Source organism: Ranitomeya variabilis, chromosome 2 (assembly GCF_051348905.1).
Source record: "Ranitomeya variabilis isolate aRanVar5 chromosome 2, aRanVar5.hap1, whole genome shotgun sequence".
Taxonomy (NCBI): domain Eukaryota; kingdom Metazoa; phylum Chordata; class Amphibia; order Anura; family Dendrobatidae; genus Ranitomeya; species Ranitomeya variabilis.
The window spans coordinates 422,012,329-422,031,856 of record NC_135233.1 but is presented as its reverse complement, the minus strand read 5'-3'; the positions used below and the strand labels follow the sequence as shown (position 1 = coordinate 422,031,856).

At 44.9% G+C, this 19,528-nt stretch overlaps 1 protein-coding gene across 4 annotated transcripts in view; it reads left to right on the top strand.

The window, feature by feature from the left end:
• The first annotated feature begins 7,881 nt into the window (after positions 1-7,881).
• Positions 7,882-19,528, top strand: part of DENND2B (DENN domain containing 2B) — a 325,270-nt gene continuing 313,623 nt past the window's right edge. For 2 of the 4 annotated variants that reach the window (XM_077286625.1, XM_077286624.1), the window contains exons 1-2: positions 15,137-15,202; positions 18,428-18,466. The gene's annotated coding sequence lies outside the window, so the exon portion shown is untranslated. Of the gene's footprint in view, positions 7,974-15,101; positions 15,203-18,427; positions 18,467-19,528 lie in introns of those variants that run through there. The other 2 variants (XM_077286630.1, XM_077286626.1) reach the window with 2 other exon arrangements.

Genomic DNA, 19,528 nt, shown 5'->3' with positions numbered 1-19,528 from the left:
ATGGGCGGCGCGCGACCAATCACAAGCCGGGACTTCGCGTAAGGAAGTTAAAGCGCGAATTTTAAGCAAACAACGCTGCCGGTTCCCTCGGTAAGGTGCAGGCTGCGTCGGAGAGGTGAGTATAGCAATATTTTTTATTTTAATTCTTTCTTTTACACATTAATATGGTTCCCAGGGCCTGAAGGAGAGTTTCCTCTCCTTCAGACCCTGGGAACCATCAGGAATACCGTCCGATACATGAGTCCCATTGACTTGTATTGGTATCGGGTATCAGTATCGGATTAGATCCGATACTTTGCCGGTATCGGCCGATACTTTCCGATACCGATACTTTCAAGTATCGGACGGTATCGCTCAACACTACTATTAGGCATGAGGGTGGATCAATCATGCTTTTTGGTTGTGTTGCAGCCAATGGCACGGGGATCATTTCACGGGTAGAGGGATGCTTTTGCATCGGAACATTTTCATTTTTGTAATTTTTAAAATGTAAAAAATACTTTTTGTTTGTTTTATGTCTTTTAGAGATCATTTCAAGTTGCTTAACTGTTCACAATAACAGTAAATTTGACCATAGGGGCACAAACTTTTACATGCCACTGTATATGTTCAATCAAATATGAGAAAAGACAAGTTATATTCAATAAGTTTTTAGTTTCAGAAACATTTATTAAAGAAGCTGTATACAGAAAGTATATTGGTAAAGTATATACAGGTCCTTCTCAAAAAATTAGCATATAGTGTTAAATTTCATTATTTACCATAATGTAATGATTACAATTAAACTTTCATATATTATAGATTCATTATCCACCAACTGAAATTTGTCAGGTCTTTTATTGTTTTAATACTGATGATTTTGGCATACAACTCCTGATAACCCAAAAAACCTGTCTCAATAAATTAGCATATTTCACCCGGCCAATCAAATAAAAGTGTTTTTTAATAACAAACAAAAAAACCATCAAATAATAATGTTCAGTTATGCACTCAATACTTGGTCGGGAATCCTTTGGCAGAAATGACTGCTTCAATGCGGCGTGGCATGGAGGCAATCAGCCTGTGACACTGCTGAGATGTTATGGAGGCCCAGGATGCTTCAATAGCGGCCTTAAGCTCATCCAGAGTGTTGGGTCTTGCGTCTCTCAACTTTCTCTTCACAATATCCCACAGATTCTCTATGGGGTTCAGGTCAGGAGAGTTGGCAGGCCAATTGAGCACAGTAATACCATGGTCAGTAAACCATTTACCAGTGGTTTTGGCACTGTGAGCAGGTGCCAGGTCGTGCTGAAAAATGAAATCTTCATCTCCATAAAGCATTTCAGCCGATGGAAGCATGAAGTGCTCCAAAATCTCCTGATAGCTAGCTGCATTGACCCTGCCCTTGATGAAACACAGTGGACCAACACCAGCAGCTGACATGGCACCCCACACCATCACTGACTGTGGGTACTTGACACTGGACTTCAGGCATTTTGGCATTTCCTTCTCCCCAGTCTTCCTCCAGACTCTGGCACCTTGATTTCCGAATGACATGCAAAATTTGCTTTCATCAGAAAAAAGTACTTGGGACCACTTCGCAACAGTCCAGTGCTGCTTCTCTGTAGCCCAGGTCAGGCTCTTCTGCCGCTGTTTATGGTTCAAAAGTGGCTTTACCTGGGGAATGCGGCACCTGTAGCCCATTTCCTGCACATGCCTGTGCACGGTGGCTCTGGATGTTTCCACACCAGACTCAGTCCACTGCTTCCTCAGGTTCCCCAAGGTCTGGAATCGGTCCTTCTCCACAATCTTCCTCAGGGTCCGGTCACCTCTTCTCGTTGTACAGCGTTTTCTGCCACATTGTTTCCTTCCAACAGACTTACCATTGAGGTGCCTTGATACAGCACTCTGGGAACAGCCTATTTGTTGAGAAATTTCTTTCTGGGTCTTACCCTCTTGCTTGAGGGTGTCAATGATGGCCTTCTTGACATCTGTCAGGTCGCTAGTCTTACCCATGATGGGGGTTTTGAGTAATGAACCAGGCAGGGAGTTTTTAAAAGCCTCAGGTATCTTTTGCATGTGTTTAGAGTTAATTAGTTGATTCAGAAGATTAGGGTAATAGGTCGTTTAGAGAACCTTTTCTTGATATGCTAATTTATTGAGACAGGTTTTTTGGGTTATCAGGAGTTGTATGCCAAAATCATCAGTATTAAAACAATAAAAGACCTGACAAATTTCAGTTGGTGGATAATGAATCTATAATATATGAAAGTTTAATTGTAATCATTACATTATGGTAAATAATGAAATTTAACACTATATGCTAATTTTTTGAGAAGGACCTGTAGGTAAAAGATATTTGCTATGTTTTTCTACATTCAAGTAAGCAGGAAAAGAGATAAGAAAAAAATCTTCACAAGGCTGCTGTGAAATCATTTTGATCACACAGTGTATGTAATGAATGTGCAGTGCAGAAAATATATTAAACCCCTACAATGTAGTTGTACGCCGATGTCGGATTCCCCGTTTTCTGCAGGCTCCGAAGCTGAGCCCGCACCTTTCCGGTCACATCAGCTGATGTGCACGCAACAGCAGCGGGTGGAATCGTGATCCATCCGTGGCTGTTAACTAGTTAAATTCCGCTGTCAATTTCTGACAGCGGCATTTAACTTTCGCTTACCAGAAGCGCGTCTTAAATCCCGCCCATCGGTGACACGTCACATATTCGTGGGTCACCATGGGTTGGCATGACAAAGTGGACTCTGCAGCAGACCCCTGTGGTTGTCATTTCCAGATTGCTCTGAGCGCCGCCCTGTGGTTGGCGCACATAGCAAGTGAACATTTCTGCTACACACAGGCGATCTGATCATAGTCTGTATGTAGCAGAGACGATCAGAGTACTGCAGCTTCTAGTCTCCCATAGAGACTATTGAAGTGTGCAAAAAGTAAAAAAAGTTCAAATCACCGCCCCATTCAAAATAAAACAATAAAAAAGTCAAATATACACATATTTGATATCGCCACTTTCAGAATCGCCCGATCTATCAATATAAAAAAGAATTAACCCGATCGCTAAACGGCGTAATGAAAGAAAAAAAAAATTAACTTCAGAATTACATTTTTTTTTGGTCACCTCTACATTGCAATGAAATGCAATAACGGGCGATAAAGAGATCGTATCTACACCAAAAAGGTTTTTAAAAAAAGTCAGCTCGGCGGGCAAAAATTAAGCCCTCACCCAGCCCCAGATCATGAAAAATGGAGACGCTACAGGTCTCGGGAAAATGGCACCATTTTTTAACTAAACTTTGGATTTTTTTTTCACCACTTAAATAAAAAAGAACCTAGACATGTTTGGTGTCTGTGAACTTGTAATGACCTGCAGAATCATAATTGCAGGTCAGTTTTGGTATTTAGTGAACATGGTAAAAAAAAAAACCAACAAACTATGGAATTGCACTATTTTTGCAATTTCACCGCACTTGGATTTTTGTCCCGTTCTCCAGTACATTATATGTTAAAACCAATGGTTTCTTTCAAAAGTACAACTCATCCCGCAAAAAACAAGCCCTCACATGACCATATTGACGTAAAAATAAAAAGTTATGGCTCTGGGAATAAGGGGAGCAAAAAATGTGCAAAGATGTAAATACCTCTGGTCGTGAAGGGGTTACCGTTTCTGGCAGTCAAGACTGTGTATTGCAGCAAAGGAAATACGGTATGGTGACCATGCCATCGCTTGGTGGGGCGCAGCAGAAGCTGTAAAGTCCATCTGCAGCCCCCGACCTGTGACGCCACGTAGGCGTCATGAAAGTCAGTGCCAATCCGACCTGTGAGGCCTATGTGGCGTCAAGGAGGGATCGCGTCCCTGCAGATCGGGTGAAAGGATTAACTCCAATTTCACCTGATCTGCAGGGACAGAGGGAGTGGTACTTTAGCCCGGGGGGGTGGCTTTGCCCCCACGTGGCTACGATCGCTCTGATTGGCTGTTGAAAGTGCAACAGCCAATCAGAGCAATTTGTCATATTTCACCTATGAAAAGAGGTGAAATATTACAATCCAGCCATGGCCGATGCTGCAATATCATCAGCCATGGCTGGAAACCCTGATCTGCCCCCCGCCACCGATCTCCCCAGTCCTCCGTCCTGTGCTCCGCTCCCCTCCGTCCGCCTTTCCGCTCCCCCGTGCTCCGATTCCACCCCCCTGTGCTCTGATCCCCCCCCCGTGCTCCGATCTCCCCCCCCTGTGCTCCAATTTCCCCCTCCCCTCATACTTACCGAGCCTCCCGGTGTCCGTCCGTCTGTTCCATGGGCGCCGCCATCTTCCAAAATGGCTGGCGCATGCGCAGTGCGCCCGCCGAATCTGCCGGCCGGCAGATTCGTTCCAGGTACATTTTGATCACTGTGATAGGTTTTATCACAGTGATCAAAATAAATAAAATAGTAAATGAACCCCCCCTTTATCACCCCCATAGGTAGGGACAATAATAAAATGAAGAAAATATATTTACCGTACTTTTATTTTTCCACTAGGGTTAGGGGTAGGGTTAGGGCTAGGGTTAGAATTAGGGTAAGGCTATGTGCACACGTACTTTCGTCCTCTGCGGATTTTTCCGCAGCGGATTTGATAAATCTGCAGTGCAAAACCGCTGCGGATTTATTGCGGATTTACCGCGGTTTTTCTGCGGATTTCACTGCGGTTTTCTATAGGAGCAGCTGTAAAACCGCTACGGAATCCGCAGAAAGAAGTGACATGCTGCGGAATGTAAACCGCTGCGTTTCCGCGCAGTTTTTTCCGCAGCATGTGCACAGTGGTTTTTGTTTCCCATAAATGTACATTGAACTGTAAACTCATGGAAAACTGCTGCGGACACGCTGTGGATACGCAGCGTTTTCTGCAGCATGTGCACATACCCTTAGAATTAGGCTATGTGCACACGGTGCAGATTTGGCTGCGGATCCGCAGCGGATTGGTAGCACTTTTCCATCATGTTTACAGTACCATGTAAACCTATGGAAAACCAAATTCGCTATGCCAATGGTGCGGAAAATACTGCGCGGAAACGCTGCTTTGTATTTTCCGCAGCATGTCAATTCTTTGTGCGGATTCCGCAGCATTTTACACCTGTTCCTCAATAGGAATCCGCAGGTGAAATCCGCACAAAAAAACACTGGAAATCCGCGGTAAATCCGCAGGTAAAACGCATTCCGTTTTACCTGCGGATTTTTCAAAAAAGCTGCAGAAAAATCTCACACGAATCCGCAACGTGGGCACATAGCCTTAGGATTAGGGTTGGAATTAGGGCTAGGGTTGGAAATAGGGTTAAGATTATGCTTGTGGTTAGGGTTATGGTTAGGTTTAGGGGTGTGTTGGGGTTAGGGTTGTGGTTAGGGTTGGGTTAGGGGTGTGTTGGGGTTAGGGTTGTGGTTAAGGGTGTGTTGGGGTTAGGGTTGTGATTAGGGTTATGGCTAGAGTTGAGATTAGGGTTAGGGGTGTGTTTGGGTTAGTGTTGGAGTTAGAATTGAGAGGTTTCCACCGTTTAGGCACATCAGGGGTCTCCAAACGCAACATGGCGCCACCATTGATTCCAGCCATTCTTGCGTTCAAAAAGTCAAATGGTGCTCCCTCCCTTCCGAGCCCCGACATACGCCCAAACAATGTTTCCCCCCCACATATGGGGTACCAGCGTACTCAGGACAAACTGGGCAACAACTGTTGGGGTCCAATTTCTCCTTTTACCCTTGTGAAAATAAAAAATTGCTTGCTAAAACATCATTTTTGAGGAAAGATTTGATTTTTTATTTTCACGGCTCTGTGTTGTAAACTTCTGTGAAGCACTTGGGAGTTCAAAGTGCTCACCACATATCTAGATAAGTTCCTTGGGGGGTCTAGTTTCCAAAATGGGGTCACTTGTGGGGGGTTTCTCTTGTTTAGGCACATCAGGGGCTCTGCAAACGTAACATGATGCCCGCAGACCATTCCATCAAAGTCTGCATTCCAAAATGTCACTACTTCCCTTTCGAGCCCTGAGCATATGGGGTATCAGCGTACTCAGGACAAACTGGACAACAACTTTTGGGGTCCAATTTCTCCAGTTACCCTTGTGAAAATAAAAAATAGCGGACTAAAAAATCATTTTTGAGGAAAGAAAAATTATTTTTTATTTTCAGGGCTCTGCGTTATAAACTTCTATGAAACACCTGGGGGTCTAAAGTGGTCACCGCAAATCTAGATTATTTCCACGGGAGGTCTAGTTTCCAAAATGGGGTCACATGTGGGGGAGCTCCATTGTTTAGACACACAGGGGCTCTCCAAACGCGACATGGTGTCCGCTAACGATCTAATTGGATCTAATTTTTCATTGAAAAAGTCAAATGGCGCTCCTTCCCTTCCGAGCTCTGCCGTGTGCCCAAACAGTGGTTTACCCCCACATGTGAGGTATCAGTGTACTCAGGAGAAATTGCCCAATAAATTTTAGGATCCATTTTATCCTGTTGCTCATGTGGAAATGAACAAATTGAGGCTAAAAGAAATTTTTTGCGAAAAAAAAAAGTACTTTTTCATTTTTACGGATCAATTTGTGAAGCACCTGGGGGTTCAAAGTGCTCACTATGCATCTAGATAAGCTCCTTGGGTGGTCTAGTTTCCAAAATGGGGTCACTTGTGGAGGAGCTCCAATGTTTAGGCACACAGGGGCTCTCCAAACGCGACATGGTGTCCGCTAACGATTGGAGCTAATTTTTCATTCAAAAGTCAAATGGCGCTGCTTCCCTTCCGAGCCCTTTTGTGCGCCCAAACAGTGGTTCCCCCCCACGTATGGGGTATCGGCATACTCAGGACAAATTGTACAATAACTTTTGGTGTCCAGTTTTTCTTTTTACCCTTGGGAAAATAAAAAAAATGTTGCTAAAAGATAATTTTTGTGACTAAAAAGTTAGATGTTCATTTTTTCTTTCAATGTTGCTTCTCATGCTGTGAAGCACCTGAAGGGTTAATAAACTTCTTGAATGTGGTTTTGAGCACCTTGAGGTTTGCAGTTTTTAGAATGGTGTCACTTTTGGGTATTTTCAGCCATATAGACCCCTCAAACTGACTTCATTTTTTTTAGGGACCACCTCACATTTGGTTTTGTAAATTTTGTTGTAAAAATGAGAAATCGCTGGTCAAATTTTAACCCTTATACCTTCCTAGCAAAAAAAAAATTGTTTCCAAATTGTGCTGATGTAAATTAGACATGTGGGAAATGTTATTTATTAACTATTTTGTGTCACATAACTCTCTGGTTTAACAGAATAAAAATTCAAAATGTGAAAATTGCGAAATTTTCAAAACTTTTGCCAAATTTCCATTTTTTTCACAAATAAACGCAAAAAATATCGACCTAAATTTACTACTAACATGAAGCTCAGTATGTCACTAAAAAACAATCTCAGAACCGCTAGGATCCGTTGAAGCGTTCCTGAATTATTACCTCATAAAGGGACACTGGTCAGAATTGCAAAAAATAGCCAGGTCATTAAGGCCAAAATAGGCTGGGTCATGAAGGGGTTAACTGTTGGGAGGTGAGACAGCCTTCCTTCTAATCTAGTTTGTTATAACAATAATCTTTATTTTTATATAGCGCTAACATATTCTGTAGTGCTTTACAGTTTTGCACACACTGTCCCCAATGGGGCTCACAATCTAAATTCCCTATCAGTATGTCTTTGGAATAATCAGTTCCTTGCTTATCCATAAACATTTCACATATTTCTTCATTTTTCCATCTTTTGTTGCTTTAGGCCACAAACCTGCCACTCGGAAACCAGGATAAAGGAATGTAAAACACGTCACCGACTTTCAGATAAGTGAGAAATATTTCTTTCTGCGTCTTGTGCTCATTTCCTACATCAGACACGAGGATATTTTCATGATAGTGACACTGGAGGAGGAAGCTAATGATTCTTCTCCCGGACATTTGGAATGATTTAAGCAGATGTTGGTGCTGGAGCAAGGTAAGTTTTTGTATATGGATAGAAGATTCAGGATTGCATTTATATGGCACGGTAATTAAGTAAAGATGTTGTCCAGCTGAGAAAAGAAAATACTAATACAGGAGAACGTTTTCTGTATCGGCGTCACATCAGGACTGTGTGTGAAGAGTGCTGGCTAATCATCACCGTATCTAAGCACACAGCACTGATGACCTGCCAAATCAAGAATCATTCTCCTGTGTCAAGAGTAAGCTGGAACTGCTGACTGGAGGGAATGGATGGAGATCAGGATACCTGTGATAACAAGCATATTCTGCATTAGGGAGTGTTCACACACTGTGGATAACGCTGTAGTTATTCACTCTGGTTTTTCAGGAAAAAAAACTGCAGCTTCTCAGGCTGTTTATGATATTTTTTTGATAATTGCGCCACAGGATAAAAGAGTCACATGTCACCTTGATGCTTATTTCTTGTGAAATCTGCACCAACGCAATACTGAAGTGAAAAGCTGCAAAAAAAAAAAAGAGTAACTGAGGGTAGAGGAACCTCAAAAACCGTGTCAGAACTGAAAATCTCATAAAAAAAACTCATGCATTTCTAACATGGATTTCTTTTGAAAGTTTTACCAAATCTCATCCTTTCCTTTCGGATAATATCTGCAGCAAATAATTGTCATGTATATCATGGATTTTAAATCTTTGCAATGTGTGCATCTGAAATATATGTGAATGCAGCATGTGTCTGATAATGCAGGTTTCACATCTCTATACAGATCAGGTCCCTTCTACACTGAAATTAAAGCTTGCATGTGCCATGTGCGTGCAGAGTAATACCAGTACCCAGGTGGTGTTGTGATCCTCTGAGAGATGTAACCAGTTTGGGACACAGAACACTGGAGGACACATTCTATAGTCAGATAATATGGAATGTAGATTGTATTTATCTTGGAGCTAGGAAGCATTTCCTGCTGGGCAGTTACACTATCCTTCTCCACGCTCCATCCTGGAGCTGTTGTTTTTTCATCTTCCCCTGGCTATTCTCTCCACGTAGACCTTGTTAATGTCTGATCTCCGTTATTCATCCCACTTTACTGAGCTTTGTCATTCCACCCCCTTTACTATCTACTCTCCGTTTTTCACCCCTCTTTACTTTCTGATGTCCATCGTGCTCCTCTCTTTACTGTCTGATCCCCTATGTGTGCCCCTCTTTACTGTCAGATCTCCTACGTGTGCCCCTCTTTACTGTTGTATCTCTTACGTGCGCCCCTCTTTACTGTTGTATCCCCTATGTGCGCCCCCTTTTACTGTTGTATCCCCTATGTGCTCCCCTTTTTACTGTCGTATCCCCATGTGCTCCCCTTTTTACTGTCGGATCCCCTATGTGCTCCCCTTTTTACTGTCGGATCCCCTATGTGCTCCCCTTTTTACTGTCGTATCCTCTATGTGCTCCCCTTTTTACTGTCGTATCCTCTATGTGCTCCCCTCTTTACTGGCGGATCCACTATGTGCGCCCCTTTTTACTGGCGGATCCCCTATGTGCGCCCCTTTTTACTGTCGTATCCACTATGTGCTCCCCTTTTTACTGTCGTATCCCCCTATGTGTGCCCCTTTTTACTGTCGTATCCCCTATGTGCTCCCCTTTTTACTGTCGGATCCCCGTATGTGCTCCCCTCTTTACTGGCGGATCCACTATGTGCACCCCTTTTTACTGGCGGATCCCCTATGTGCGCCCCTTTTTACTGTCGTATCCCCTATGTGCGCCCCTTTTTACTGTCGTATCCCCTATGTGCGCCCCTTTTTACTGTCGTATCCCCTATGTGCTCCCCTTTTTACTGTCGGATCCCCGTATGTGCGCCCCTCTTTACTGGCGGATCCCCTATGTGCTCCCCTTTTTACTGTTGGATCCCCGTATGTGCTCCCCTCTTTACTGGCGGATCCCCTATGTGCGCCCCTTTTTACTGTCGTATCCCCTATGTGCTCCCATTTTTACTGTCGGATCCCCCTATGTGTGCCCCTTTTTACTGTCGTATCCCCTATGTGCTACCCTCTTTACTGGCGGATCCCCTATGTGCGCCCCTCTTTACTGGCGGATTCCACTTTGCTTTACAACATAAAGGATTTTCTAATCTGGAGCCTGAACATTTCCCCTGGAGCCACAGCTGTTTTATCGATTGGCAAATAATAACTTTCATTTTATAGGAATTCATAAAATGTTCTCCGCTCCGTATAAGGAAAAGAACGGATTCATGTAAGGTGCAGCCGCTGAGGAATTAGCGTCATTTTATGGCACGGATACGTACATTTTATTCTGAGCGTTTTGATTCTTTGTAGCTTTCTTTTCGGTTGTTTTTGCGAGAATAAAGCAACATCATTGTAAGAGATGTCAAGTATTATGCTGCTTTATTCTTTTGTGAATTAATTTCCTATTGTTTCGTAGATCTCTGCTTGCTGTCAGTTAATGAATACGTATTTGTTTACAGTGGCATGTTAAAAAGCTGTCCTAAACTAATGCTTCTCACAGCTGAGTGTTTATTACAGTGTATTCTGGTCCCTGGGTACCTATGGCCAGTGCTTCTCACCAGGACACCAGCCCAGTGAAAGCCTGAAGATGAAGGCTAAAACACCCTAAGGCCATGTTCACACGATCCTTTTTTTGATCCTTTTTTTGATCCTTTTTTTTTCAGGTCCTGATTTGGAAAACCCGCAGTGCAAAACTGCACTGCTGATTTTCCTGCAGTTTCTTCTGCAGATTCCTCTGCGGGTTTTCAACAGCACTTTCCTATTGGTGCCTGTTGAAAACAGGAGCTGAATCCGCAGAAAGAAGTGACATGGTACTTCTTTTTTTCTGCAGGCAAATCCGCGCGGATTTGCCTGAGAAAAAAAGGATAGTGGGCACAGCGGTTTTTGTTTTCCATAGAGTAACATTGGACTGTACCCTGCATGGAAAAAGGACCTGAAAAAAAAAAGGATCAAAAAAAGGATCGTGTGAACATAGCCTAATGGCGCCAGGTAGAAAGATGAGACGTATGGGCTTCATGCTGGCGTCTATGTAAGCTCCCCCTCTGGCGCAAAAGTAGGCTCCTCCCCTCACATGCTCCGCATCTTTCGCCCTGCCTTCCTCCTTCTTTCTCTTCCTCCTGCCAAAACCGTTCCTCTCCTTTCGTTTAACCCTTGGCTAACCACTGCCTCCCACCTCCAAGCCTCTGTCGGGCCATGGCTCCCCTGATCGCTGTTCCTCCTCTGTTAATATCAAACTATAACGCCTTCTTAATTAACTGCACAAATATTTGGGGACTTTACGTCTCCTCGGTATCTTGGCAGGAGCTAAGTGCACACACCATTAAAAACCACAAGACAGGTCAAAACAGATGGAGAAATCAAACAGCAAATGTGTTATTTTCATTTTTTTTGCAGTGATTTACAGGCTGCTGGTTTCCACTGGAAATAAACAATCTCATATCCACCCAGTTGTCACTGTCGTCTCTTAGAACAGGAATCCAGCAGAAGTGTGATATTTTTTGGCCGGTTAGTGAATATTGGCCTTCAGCTGGTAGGTGATTTACCGTATATCACAAAGCACGATCCATGCTTCAGTGTTAGGAAGTTGAGGTTTTATGCCCTGCATCAAAGTGTTTTGGCAGGAATAGACCCCTCTCCATTGTATCACTATCATTCCAGAAATGCAGCATTTTCTTTGTCAGATTCCGATATGTTCCGTAATTTTAAAGATTAAAACCAGCTGTGAGCTGTGTGTCCTGCTCTAGTGTGTCCTGAGATAAAACAGTAGTCCCAATCTGCACTGGTTAAACGAAACAACTTCACCCCCTGCGCTCCATCATTTAATACTCGTGTAAAGTGGAATCTATACTGTGTCCTCAGCAGCATACCTGGGGTACATGTGGAGGTATATACTGTATCCTCAGCACCCATGGGAGTATACTCGGAGCTATATACTGTATCATCAGCATACCTGGGGTACATGTGGAGGTATATACTGTATCATGAGCACCCATGGGGGTATAACCGGAGCTATATACTGTATCATCAGCATACCTCGGGTACAACCGAAGGTATATACTGTATCCTCAGCACCCATGGGGGGTACACCCAGAGTTATACACTGAAAACACGCCTACAGAAATAACATGGATCCCACACACACCATGTGTAGTTGTAGAAGGATATTTAGCTCTACCCATGTATATATGAGGACAGTAACGTATACTCCGGATAATCATTAATCACAAGAAAAAATGGAGTTCTATACAAAATTATTATAAAATCAGTTTTTTATTACAAATGAATTTTGTAAAAACAGTGTTCTACAAAAAATACGTATATAGAAGAAAGGAGACCCTAGTGCAAAAACATCCTAATCACAGGCACGAAGCTGTGTATGTTACCATGGTATAAATATATAAATGAGCACCAATATTAGCACACAATGGTGTAATATAAAGAGTTGTATAATATCAATTTCCATATGGACAAGTGTCCTCCATGCAAAATAAGCAAAGGAACAAATTGTAGTGCATATCAAGTGCAAAGTTTCTTACCCATAGTGAGGTGATCAGTGCCTGGGACTCTGGAAACCCCCTGACGCGCGTTTCGCGTTGCTTTCTCAAAGAGGGAATCAGAGTTATACACTGTATCATCAGCTGTATCATCAGCATACCTCGGGTACAACCGAAGGTATATACTGTATCCTCAGCACCCATGGGGGGTACACCCGGAGTTATACACTGTATCATCAGCATACCTCGGGTACATGTGGAGGTATATACTGTATCCTGAGCATCCATGGGGGTATATACTGTAACCTCCGCACCCATGGGGGTATACCCGGAGCTATATACTGTATCATCAGCATACCTGGGGTACATGTGGCGATATATACTGTATCCTGAGCACCCTTGGGGGTATACCCGGAGCTATATACTGCATCATCAGCATACCTGGGGTACATGTGGAGGTATATACTGTATCATGAGCACCCATGGGGGTATACCCAGAGCTATATACTGTATCATCAGCATACCTCGGGTACAACCGAAGGTATATACTGTATCCTCAGCACCCATGGGGGGTACACCCGGAGTTATACACTGTAACATCAGCATACCTCGGGTACATGTGGAGGTATATACTGTATCCTGAGCACCCATGGGGGTATGCCTGGAGGTATACACTGGATCATCAGCATACCTGGGGTACATGTGGAGGTATATACTATATCCTGAGCACCCATGGGGGTATACGCGGAGGTATATACTGTAACCTCAGCACCCATGGGGGTACACCCTGAGATATATACTGTATCAGCACCCCTGGGGGTACACCTGGAGGTATATACTGTATCCTGAGCACCCATGGGGGTATACCTGGAGGTATATACTGTATCATCAGCATACCTGGGGTACATGTGGTGTTGTATACTGTATGCTCAGCACCCCTGGAGGTACATGTGGCGTTATATACTGTGTCCGCAGCACATCTGGGGGTACACATGAATTTACATATTGTATCCTCCGCACCCCTGGGGGCACACGTGGAGGTATATACTGTATCCTCAGCACCCCTAGGTGTACACGTGGAGGTATATACTGTGTCCTCATCATGTCTGGGGGTACGCATGGAGGTGTATACTGTGTCCTCAACACGTCTGGGGGTGCATGTGGAGGTGTATACGGTGTCGTCAGCACCCCTGGGAGTACACCCTGCGGTATATACTGTATCCTGAGCATCCCTGGGGGCACATGTGGCGTTATATACTGTGTCCGCAGCACATCGGAAGGTACACATGGATTTATATGTTGTATACTCTGCACCCCTGGGTGTACACGTGGAGGTATATACTGTTTCCTCAGCACCCCTAGGTGTACACGTGGAGTCATATACTGTCCTCATCACATCTGGGGGTACATGTGGCGGTGTATACGGTGTCCTCGTCACATCTGGGGGTACACGTGGCGGTGTATACGGTGTCCTCGTCACATCTGGGGGTACACGTGGCGGTGTATACGGTGTCCTCGTCACATCTGGGGGTACACGTGGCGGTGTATACGGTGTCCTCGTCACATCTGGGGGTACACGTGGCGGTGTATACGGTGTCCTCGTCACATCTGGGGGTACACGTGGCGGTGTATACGGTGTCCTCGTCACATCTGGGGGTACACGTGGCGGTGTATACGGTGTCCTCGTCACATCTGGGGGTACACGTGGCGGTGTATACGGTGTCCTCGTCACATCTGGGGGTACACGTGGCGGTGTATACGGTGTCCTCGTCACATCTGGGGGTACACGTGGCGGTGTATACGGTGTCCTCGTCACATCTGGGGGTACACGTGGCGGTGTATATGGTGTCCTCGTCACATCTGGGTGTACACGTGGCGGTGTATATGGTGTCCTCGTCACATCTGGGGGTACACGTGGCGGTGTATACGGTGTCCTCGTCACATCTGGGGGTACACGTGGCGGTGTATACGGTGTCCTCGTCACATCTGGGGGTACACGTGGCGGTGTATACGGTGTCCTCGTCACATCTGGGGGTACACGTGGCGGTGTATACGGTGTCCTCGTCACATCTGGGGGTACACGTGGCGGTGTATACGGTGTCCTCGTCACATCTGGGGGTACACGTGGCGGTGTATATGGTGTCCTCGTCACATCTGGGTGTACACGTGGAGGTTTGTCCTGGGTCTACAGTACACAGTGACAAGGCAGCATTGTTTTCTTAAGAGCAGCAATCACAATTCTTTTATATTTTGTAGCTTGTTGAATGTTTTAGTATAGAATAGTCCTTTAATCCAACATTAGTAAGCAGAGGTGCCCGATTATCGGATGAGTATAAACTTTACTCATAAGTGACAAAACATAAAAATGTATTTCCTTTTGTAGTCAGTGAATCCCGTCCCAGATCCGATCTGCATCTTTGTGCATTACTTGCGGTGGATTCTGCCTCTTAGTAGATTCCTTTATTTTGGGGAGCGCTGCAGCGGGTTCACCTGACTTTTGGCTGAAGTTTGGCACATTTGGCGTGCTCTGGAGCTGCAATCCTCCCAGACCCGTTCCCCCTCCTTCAGCTCTTTTCCTGGCGGTTTGGGTTTAGTGTTTCACATTCATCTCCCAGTGACGGCTCGTCCCCACTTCCTGTCTTTGCAATTTTTTTTCCCAGTTTCCACAAAAATTAGTTTCAGGCTCAGAGATCAGAGCTGGAAGGACGCTCCGCACAGTTCTGCAGCCGCCGCTCCGGTACGTGGATTTTACCTCACTTCTTGTGATGCTGCAGATCTCTGTGACATCTAATGATTAGAGGGATACAAAGCGTGGTGGTACCTAATCCTCCCGGGGCAGAGGCGCTCCTGTCACACAGGTGTAGCAGAGCTGGGCTTACCGTGCGTAGTGGGGTGCAATCTGTGTGTGTGTGTGTATCCCAGATGGCAGGATTAGATACAGTGGCTCAGCAGTTGGTATCATAGATGGCAGGTTTCAATACAGTGTGGCTCGGCAGGTAGTATCATAGATGGCAGGATTAGATACAGTGGCTCAGCAGTTGGTATCATAGATGGCAGGTTTCAATACAGTGTGGCTCGGCAGGTAGTATCCCAGATGGCAGGTTTAGATACAGTGGTTTAGCAGGCAGTATGACAGATGGCAGGATTAGATACAGTGGCTCAGCAGGCAGTATGACAGATGGCAGGATAAGATACAGTGGCTCAGCAGGCAGTATGACAGATGGCAGGATAAGATACAGTGGCTAAGCAGGCAGTATGACAGATGGCAGGTTTAGATACAGTGGCCCAGCAGGCAGTATCACAGATGGCCGGATTAGATACAGTGGCTCAGCAGGCAGTATGACAGATGGCAGGATTAGATACAGTGGCTAACCAGGCAGTATCCCAGATGGCAGGATTAGATACAGTGGCTCACCAGACAGTATCCCAGATGGCACGCTTAGATACAGTGGCTAACCAGGCAGTATGACAGATGGCTGGATTAGATACAGTGGCTCACCAGGCAGTATCCCAGATGGCACGCTTAGATACAGTGGATAACCAGGCAGTATGACAGATGGCAGGATTAGATACAGTGGCTCACCAGGCAGTATCCCAGATGGCATGCTTAGATACAGTGGCTAACCAGGCAGTATGACAGATGGCAGGATTAGATACAGTGGCTCACCAGGCAGTATCCCAGATGGCATGCTTAGATACAGTGGATAACCAGGCAGTATGACAGATGGCAGGATTAGATACAGTGGCTCACCAGGCAGTATCCCAGATGGCACCCTTAGATACAGTGGCTCAGCAGGCTATATCACAGATGGCAGGATTAGATACTTGTCCGGCAGGGGATACTATTGGCTGGTGGTCGTGTTCTCTGTGTCGTGATGGCAATGTACAGGGTATATAGAGCTGTATATATCAGGCTTCCCGTTTTCTGCGATGATGATAATGAATATCTGGATAGGATGGGGCAGAGCGCAGGCGCTCCCGTCCGCTGCTGTTTCTTCTCATTATTCGGAGTGCTGCACCTGTCCAATTTGGCAAGACACAAGTGCAGCCGTGTAGATGACGCCGTGAACTGAGCCTCCGCACCTGATCTCGGGATTGTGTAACGTGCTGTGTTTGTGGACAGATGTTCGGATTGACCGTAGTGGAAATGCTCAGAGCCTCAGAGGAACGGTTTTGTGGTCCTTGTGTGGAGTGTATGCCCACCACCGGCAGTGCGCCCACAGACCGGGCACGGACCCCCAGTGGCCTATGTGCTAATGTGGAGAAGATTGCAGGCCATTAATATGGTTGTATGGCAGGCAGCTCCTGACCTGTGCAGGTGAATGAGCACAGAGCTGGAGGTGACCGAACAATCATTTTTGCACTCGTGTTAACTTAGCCTTTCAGTAGGGCTTAGATGAGTTTGTTTTGGGGTCCTTATACAGAACTCTGTGCATGAACCAGCTAAACTACCAGCCCCATAGACATATATCAAGGCTGTTATTTCAGGGAGCCACGGTCGGTCCTGGTTTCTGCACAGACCATGAAATACAGGCTGTCCAAACCCGGTGTAGCCCTCATATGTCACTGGTTGGTATTGAACATCAGGCCTCATGGTCTTGTATGGGCTCTAATTCCGTTGGCTCCTACTTTTCCTCTGTGCACCCCTATAATTTATATTTACCGCACACGCAGTGTTAGGGTAAGTTCACACAGGGTGTTCTTGCTGCTTTTTTTTCTGCAGTAAAACCTGATCTTGGCAGGAAAGAAGCTACGTAAAAAAGACAGGTTTAGGGGCGTTTTTGGTGCGTTTTTTTGGTGCGTGTTTTTTTTGTTTTTTTTCTTTGTCCATGCTAATGTCCTTGGATTTTCAGCAGCAAAAACGCAGCAAATAATGATACCTGCGTTTTTGCTGCGTTTTTTTTTTTTTTAAACACCCATTCAAGTCAATGGGTGAAAAAACACAGCAAAAACGCTGAAAGTGACATGCTCTATGTCCAAAAAACACAGCAAAGCACAAAATCCTGATCACACAAAAAACCAATGTGTGCAGGAGATTTCTGAAATCTCATAGGCTTTGTTGATATTGTAAAAAGCAGCTGAAAATTAGCATAAAAAAAACAGCAAATACGCCCTGTGTGAACTTGCCCTTATTCGGCTATCCTTCCTAAATGTACAGCTTATAGGGGAGAATACGGAGGTAAATCCAGATGTGATGTCCGCAGTACAGGCGCAGCAGTCCACAGGCTGCTCTGCACGGTAAATGCCGTCTGGTCCTCCCAGTAGCTGCGATCCTAGTGATCGGGTCAGGAATATTTCTACATGGGTCGGTTCGGAGGTTAACCCTTTCCAGACAACGATTGTGAGACCTTATAATACTCTGCAGAGCGCTGATGACCAGACACAACTTTCTAGACTCTTCCCATGAGCCAGCAGACAGCGAACTCTTTCTGTTCAGTTTTATTTGGCTGATGGTCATTTTAGTTTTTGGATATAGATTTGGTGAGGTCATCTCGATAGATAAGGACACAGTGCACTTAAAGGGACATTTTCATTTAATGCTAAAATCGATGAAATGGTGAAAAAGCTCCTTCTCCTCCATTCTCATGATCAGAGGGAGGGGTCATCTGCTTCAGTGCACGGATCACAATATGATCTATGTCCCAGGTATTTGACCTCATTTTATATGATGAGGTTACCCAGTAAACTCTCAGTATAAGGGCTCAGGGAGATGATAATCAAATCGCACTTTGTCAGCACACTGACCCATGTCAGATGATCGATCCTTCTCCTGGTCCGACTGTCCGCGAAATAGAAAATCGCAGCATGCACTAATCTCTTCTTAGTCTCAGATGAGACTCGCCCATTCAAGTCTACGGGGATGTAAAAAAATCTTATTACACACATGACATTTGATTTTTATGGGTACATTTCTACTAACCTTGGAAACTGTATTTTATCATGTACATTTTTTTTTCTGTAGATATATGAAAACGAATCACACATGGACATAAAGAAACAGGTATCAAAATCATCTGAAAATTATCCAAGTTTTCTGGATGAAACTCCCGACGATTTTACTTGCTCTCGTCTTATGTCGGCCTTAATCTGATTTTCTTTTGAGGAATGTTTTAAGATATTTCCAGCAACTCTATAATTTTCTCTTCATCTATGTGACATTTGCTTGTCATTGTCGGGGTATGTCTGCTCTTCTCATATCTCCCCCCAATAACAGCGCTCTTCACTGATTCCTCACAGCCATCTTTGCTGTTTGTGACCTGTCTCAGATCCGACCATTTTGCAGATGTCACTCAGCTTTTCCTTTGCATAATGCAGCTACACAGCTCCTCCTGACCCGTAATATTTATTAGTGAGAGGGTCGCAGCTGGGCAGAGGGCGGGTAAGAGGCATCCGTCCTTAGTTCTGTGTCTCCTCTGGTCTTTCCCATTTATTCTTGAGATGATTGACCTGTCACAGGTCCCTGATGCCCTGAATGGCATTGCCAGCTGTGTCTGCTGCCCAGCGTTGACCTTGTAAATAGCTGTGTATCTGCTGCCCAGCGTTGGTCTTATTTACAGCTGTGTATCTGCTGCCCAGCGTTGGCCTTATTTACAGCTGTGTATCCGCTGCCCAGCGTTGGTCTTATTTACAGCTGTGTATCTGCTGCCCAGCGTTGGTCTTATTTACAGCTGTGTATCTGCTGCCCAGCGTTGGCCTTATTTACAGCTGTGTATCCGCTGCCCAGCGTTGGCCTTATTTACAGCTGTGTATCCGCTGCCCAACGTGATCCAAAATGGCTGCAGGGCTACTTCCGGGTCCTGCAGGGACTACTTCCGGGTCCAGAGCAGGCTCTGGTAACCAAGGAGCAAGGCACGCCAGATCGCTGATCTGATGACACACTGCTCTGCAAAGTGTCAGATCAGCGATCTGTCACTATACAGTGATGTCCCCCCTGGGACAAAGTAAAAAAAAAAAAAGGGAAAAAATTTTTTTTTAGATGTGTAAAAAAAAAAAAAAAAATTCCAAAATAAATAAAAAAAAAAAACAAATATTGTTCCCATAAATAAATTTTTTTATCTAAATA